This window comes from Periplaneta americana, chromosome 13 (assembly GCF_040183065.1).
Source record: "Periplaneta americana isolate PAMFEO1 chromosome 13, P.americana_PAMFEO1_priV1, whole genome shotgun sequence".
NCBI classification, from domain to species: Eukaryota; Metazoa; Arthropoda; class Insecta; order Blattodea; family Blattidae; genus Periplaneta; species Periplaneta americana.
In genome coordinates this window covers 17,514-25,106 of record NC_091129.1, presented here as the reverse complement: position 1 = coordinate 25,106, position 7,593 = coordinate 17,514, and positions in this window count along the sequence as shown.

Genomic DNA, 7,593 nt, shown 5'->3' with positions numbered 1-7,593 from the left:
ATTCTTATATTTGATGTCTATCATTCTGTGGTAAATTGACTCAGTGATACTGTATATGAAGAGAATCGGACCAATAGTTTAGTAGAAATCGCTGTACACAGACTGACTAGTATTCATGTCTATTATTCTGTGTTAAATTGACTCGTAGGTACTAAATATCAAGAAAATTCGTCCAATAGTGTAATAGAAATCTCTATACAGATTGGTACTAGTACTAAAATTGTTATATTTCATGTCAATTATTCTCAGATAAATTAAGTCGTGGCTACTGAATATGAATTAAATCCGTCCAATAGTTTAGTATAAATCGCTGCACACATACAGACTAGTTCTAAAATTCTTATATTTGATGTCTATCATTCTGTGGTAAATTGACTCAGTTATACCCAATATGAAGTGAAGCCGACTTAAGGTTTAATAGACGTTATATCGCACAATTTTATCACTTCCCTAGCATTTGTTTAATTTATCACTGACCTAGCCTTGTTTTTCTTTTGCCAAAATTTTAAACTGCAAATTCCTTACGGTACTATAAAACATGCTTTGCGATCGTTATTTGTTTAGAGCATAGACTGCCAACTGAATATGGCGGCTCCGTTGAAACGTTTTGGTGAAGGTACTCTTTATGCCAGCATACTGTCTTCTAATCGTGTAATAGTCAATTAAATCGCAGTGGAGTTTTAATATTCTCTTGATTATTGTACTGACCATTGTGTAGAAATGTTTTAATTATTGCATGTGGGTCATTCACGAAAATGCGACATTTTCACGAAAAATAAAAATCTCACGAATCTCTGCTGGTTATATGTAATTTTTTTCGTTATGATCCGAATTTTTTGAATCTGATAACACTGATTGTGTAACAACACGTATGTGGGAGAAAAAGCACCTAGAACCCTGTGGTTTAAGAGCGCGAAATTATCTATTAGAAATCACATATTTGAATGCACATTTAAGGCAAATAAATCATTACTTCGGTATGTTAAATGCAAATAATAATGAAGTGCGGACCTTTGTTAATAATTACAATGCATAGAAACCGTAATACAATGATTATTTCGTGCTAGATTGCAATTATTACAAGGAAAGGTTGAGAGTTCGTGTGTCACGCTCAAATGGACATTTGTTTATATTTCTTCAAAACCATTTAAGTTTTTCATGTTTCATAAATGTAAAAGTGAGAAACATCACATAACAATCAACTTCTTATATGGACAACATTTTGATTTATGTACATATTCTACAAGAAAAACACATGACACACGTAACACAATGACTGTGACACACGAACAAAAATGTTATGTTCGTGTGTCACTAAAGTTTATCCTAAAATCCAGTTACAAATTTTGTTATTGGAAGTCTTTACGCTTAAACATAATTAATAGTGGAATTTCAAATACTTATTGTTGATTTAGATAATTGTGTGTGCGTGCACACGCACCTGTATACGTTTATTTCAATGTACATAAACTGTAAGTTAAACACTGTTGAAAATATGTGTTCCATAACACTGTTATAAGGGGGAAAGGAACTGGCCATGCTATCCTATTATCTCCTGGCCTAGTTGCCTCATAAGTGGTGCCTTCTTGGTATCGATTGTGAGGTTCACACCTGTCTTTGGACAGACTAAACAACTGTTGTAAAAATATAGTGTGTAGGCCTAAAATTAGCATAAGACAATTTATGCCTAAAGTTCGTATAAAATATTTATTATTTTTTTAATTCCTTGAATTAAAAACTTAAAAAATTGGTTTATGTTACTTTATTTCATATTAAAAACAAGCTTATGCAGTACATTTATATCATAAACAGGTAGCCACCATACTAGGGCTGTGTATAAATAAATTGGTATAATTATTTGAACATTAGGTAAATGGTACTAAATTTCTGATATTAATTTAAAATAGTTTTATTTAATAACATTAATTAATTTAGCAATTCTAAAAGTTAGGCCTTTTTAAATCTATATTAGTTTTTCTATTGATATAAATATTAATACATTTTGAACATTTTTTGATAGTATTTTGAAGAATTTAAGTTGGGCTGATTACTTGGTTGGGTTTTTTTCCTAGGTTTTCTCCAACCATAAGGCGAATGTCAGGTAATCTATGGCGAATTCTCGGCCTCATCTCGCCAAATACCATTTCGCTATCACCAATCGCATTGACACTAAATAACCTAGTGGTTGATACAGTGTCGTTAAATGACCAAGTAAAAAAAAGACGTCAAATATAGGCTACATATGAAGTTACAAAATCTTGTGATAGCGAAGAATTTAAAGTGTCTGTGATGTCCAAGGAAGGGAATGGTTGACATATTGGCATATTCGTCACATGACATTACACAGGAAATATCACCACATAAGGTTGTAAACAACCGTGGATATTTTCAATTTTCCATTTTGGTAATAAATCTAGTGGCAAGAAAATGTTCGTGTGTCACACCATACAATATTTAATATTTTTTGCATTATTAATTATTCCTTTTCATTAAGAATTTTTGTTTATATTTAGGAATACTTATGTTAAAAGACAGTAATGTCTTTTCATGACTTACTAAGTATTTAATTAAATATCCTGTGAAGATGATAGTTAGGTACTTAAAAAATGATACGTGTGTCACTATGGAATGACCCATGTTTTATTCGTAACTTTTTTTTTTTTTCTATTAGAACGATTGATTGTATGAACTGATATGTTGGTTTAACTGTAACGGAATATCTAGAGGCGGGCATGGAGACATACGGTATTGGTATAAGACATGTATTTCTTTTTAATGTATCCCACATTTATTTTGCGTCTAATTTCCTCTCGAGTGTCATTTATATGTTATTGTTGATATTTGAATTTTTCCACTCTTAAGAACGAAAAATTTCCAGTTCTTATTATGTTAAACAGTGAAATAATTAATTGGGTGTTAACTGTACACCCTTAATAGTGAAGGAAGCATTCGTGTGAGGGGCAAACTTTGAAAACCTGTCAATTTTTAGAGAATTTGTAGAATCTTCTGAAAATGTACAAATAAAGTTTAGAAAGTTTGCTTCTAAAATAGAATCATACCGTCTACGCTTCCTTCTAATTTTTTATGCATGAAGAGAGGTTGTCTGAGTTCGGTTGACATTGCGATACTCTCCCTTATGTGATTTGTTTACTCCCCCCATATCCCGCCCCGCATAAACACTCTTTATATAATTTGCCCTTGCGCTTTCTTTATTCTATATTTTCTACTACTACAATTGTTGTACATTTATTGAATTAATTTTAATACCTTTCGAGATTCGAACCTGCAAAGTTGGGATTAGTAGTACAGCGCCGGAACCAAGTGAGCCGACCTGCGAGTTGCTGGAGTTTGCTCAAAAGACGTATATGGAAGTGTAGTGATGTAACCAATTTCACCTCGCGAATAATTGTAACATTTAAAAATTATTCGCAAGACTTCAAAAGGAAGAAACTAATTATTGAAATGGAAAAATATATTCTAGTGAGATAGTTTTCCTGAATTTATTTTACTGTTCCGAGCATAAATTACCTGGCCAAGTTCGGAATAGATGGACTGGCGGCGCTACTATAGCGAGCGTAATGATGTCTAAAGCCTCTGCTAGATGGAGCCATTGTTTGGATCGAAGCAGTGATCTCAACGGATCAGAGTTGTTCTGAAGTTTCACAAGGTATTCTGGATTGCGATGTTTGCTTTTTTTTTTTCTTCAAGGATACGAAATATATTAGTCCTATTGCAGAAGTGGAATAGTTTTTGTGCATCAATTTCAATGTCTGTAATCGCATGCACATTTGAGTGCCATCTAGAATGTAATAAAGTAAACTTGAGACAAAATTGTTGCTTTCATAAAATACGTTCATTTTGCGTGTAATGTATTGGAAACTTGTAATATTTATGCAACATGCTATTGGCAACACTGGATTTGAAAATGCTGTCTTTGAGTGTACTGCAAATTTGATCGCTTTCTGAATGTCCTCAGATTAGAGTCAACTGTTTCATGTGTGCTAGAGCACTGCCATCGTGATCTAATACAGGCCGTAAGGCAGACCACGTGACTCGCTTAACAGCTGATCGCGAAGGGTGGTCTTTCAACCATATCAATTAGTTGCAGTACATGAAAAATAACATATATTTCTCTGAAATGCAGTGTAATTGCGTCAGTAAAATTTTAAACAGTGATTGTGAGACACTTGAGACACAATTCACTTGCAACGTAAGGTATATTATTTTTGGTGTAAAAATTACGTTGTTGCAGGCAAAGTTCGTATGTGTAATACCTGCCTTTATTTCGATTAAACATTGCGCCCTTATGTGGTTAAGTGAATTTTTGGTGTTAGTAAATATGTGTAATAATATACACGTGAAAGTGAAACATTGACTCGTATGTAAAGTAAATTATGATTAGGCCAAAGAGCAGCGTTACTGATGTTACTCTTGTCGGTCTAATCCATTATTGTTAGTTTACCGTATTTGTTTAATTAAATTTAAATTATTGCGCCAATCTTATGTGTAAATAATCTACATTATAAATAATACGACGTTAGATAATATACACAATTTGAACTAAAAGCGAGATACATACAGTATATTGTGAAAAATTATACCTTATAGTTTTCATTACTGTTACAGTATCTAGTATTGTAATTAATTGAACTAAAGCATGCTCACTTCATTACGAAATTCTTGCACATTCATTTAAGCACGTTTCAACAATTTTCAGTTGCATCGCACGCATATTTTGATGTGTTGAAAATATAGGTTATGTTTACTCTATCAGTACTTGCCTTATTTCTATATTCCCAATTATGCATCATAATTAAGCATAACGCTACGTATAACTTGTAAATGCAATTTGTCTACACTTCAATTGTATTTATTCGTTTCATACGGTACTCCAGTCTGATTAGTTACCAGGCCTAAACTAGCGCTGAGGTAGTTCCCTTCGTATTCATACACCTTGCATATACTAATTAGTACGGTTAGTTCAGGTTTTTATTATGCCTTGCTTAGAGGATTAAATGCATCTCCACAAAAAATAAATTAAACTGTTTTCAGTTCAGAAATTACCGGAACTATACCTCAGAGCTAGTAAGTAATATAACCGTATGTACATTTCATAGGAGGAAGTGTGGTGAATTTTCTACCGTTAAGTAAGGAAGATAACCGTGTTCTGAAGTTTATCCTAAATATATTCTTCTTTATTAAATCTCAAAGCTTTCGTTCTCAACTTAAAATGTTGACGCAAATAGGTTATGTTAACATGCTGAATTCTCTTCACATAAAAATAACACGGTTTTATAATCCTGCCACATTATACAACAAATAAATGGAACTTATGCACACATTACATTGAATAACAATTTGTTTTATTTGTTCCCTACTATACTGGGCCGTATTTAATTCTATTTATCTAACCTACCAGATGAAGTAACACACAACCGTACATACCTACACTAATTTCATAGGAGGGACTGTGGTAAATTTTTCTACCTACAAGTAAGGAAGATAATGTGCTAAATTAAAATCACAATATAAATAATTCTTCTTTATTAAATCTGAAAATAGCTTCCATTCCAAACTTAAAATGTTGATGCAAACAGGTTATGTTAACATGTAAAACTCCGTTCACATTAAAATAACACAGTTTTGTGATTATTTCTGCAACATATTATGCAATAAGAAGTGAACGTATCTTATACACACATTACACTAAATAAAATTGAGCACCGACACGCATTAAAGTAATATATTTCACTCAGCTCCTTATACTCAAATAGAAAAACCCGACCCATCGTCACAATCCTGCATTACGGCCTGGTCTAGATCACGATGGGAGTGGCTAGAGGGACTAATGCATCTGTTTATTGAAATAGACAATAACGATGGATGTCAGAATTGCCGAAGTTCAATTGTGTTAAGCAAAAAGGTTAGTTTTTAATATGTAAGTAATGGTAGAGGTTGGGGCTAAAGTAAAATCTTGGGTTAAACGAGCGTTGAGCGACTTCCGCCGATTTTGGAATAGACACCGACGCACTTAGGTTAAGTTAGTTTAGGCTTTTATTATCGCGTCAAGATGAAGGTGAAAGCGATTGAGTGTGACTTTTTGTTTTCTATGTTGGGAGTTCAAGTGCGTCGGTGTCTGTTCCAAAATCGGCGGAAGTCGCTCAACGCTAGTTTCACCAAATCTTGAAATAGTAAAGTGTTACAATTATAAATTAGTGAATTGAAATAATAAATACCAATTAAGGATACGAATTACAATGAAGTAGACATAATATTGAAATCATAGATAATTCGGACTAAGAAACATAACCATTACAGCTGTTGGTTCAGAATCTGAACTATCATCACTTAACTCATTTTCAAAACTTATAGATGTACCTAATGTATACATCTTATGCAAAGACTCTTCCATGCTTGAAATGTAAGGATAAGATGCAATTAACAGTATTAAAGACATCTCGTGGGACATTATTATTCTAGTCACTTTGTTGAAAGAGCCCTTATGAACTCGCAGCCCACTATGTTCAGTTAAACTGGAGTTTATAGATGTCTTTCTTCCGTTTATTTATTAGAGCCCATTGACTCCTACATTGGGTTTAGTATATTCTCTGGTGCCTAGACCCTTACGTATATCCGTTGCCCTAGCAGGAGGAACACGACTGCTCCAAGCCATCCAGATTGTCCAAGCAAGCTTCAGAGCTTCTACCTGGGGAACATGAGGTGCACCTGTCTGAAGTGGTTGCTGCGTGACTGGGGGCTGGCCTCCGCATCGAACCTGCAGGCTGTGCTCTGCGTAAATAGCCACGCCTCTGTCACGGAGGATTGCATGCTGTAACTGCACACCTACCCCTGGACCACACAGCCTTTCAACAAGTTCAGGTATGGAGGAGTCCACAATTGACCAGAGAGATGTAATTGTTCAAGTGTGACATGGCAGTTATGAGTTTTAACCGAATGCATTTATCATTGTTGTGAATAAGAATTACCTCTAGTAATAATCAAGTATCAGCATGTATTTGGAAAATGCGTTATCTACATGTCTTATTCGTTTTTGAAAACTTAATAAGTTAAAAACTCTATGTTCAAAAATTATATTCTGCCAGATAAGAGACAACGAAATAGAGTTGTAATGTCAATATTTTTGTTCCATAATTTAATTTTTTGGGTAGTTAATTTTTTTCACTTTTGGGTCCATAAAAAATATTTTTCTTCAGTTATTACAGATTTTTTCACATATCGTTTTCGAGCAGTCTTACATACAAATAAGGGTTTGTGCTTTTACAGTGCAAAATATTTTTTATTCGCTAAGGTTAACAGATCTTGAAGGATGGTGATAGCAGGACCTTCTAAATAGTACCGGAACTGCTACTGGAAGCGGAAGTGATTAGACATGTTTGACAGTGTAGCAGGTATCGCAATAATTGTGGAGGCATGTTTACTTGATGTCCCAGATTGTAAATGGAATAATCATTAAGAAAGTCCGTGGGTACAGTTGTCAAAAGAAAAAGTGGCCGCTCTCTAGACACAAAGTTCCCTTCGGGTATCTTCGCTACAATTCGGAGACAGGTGATGTTACATGTTGTTGGACCACGT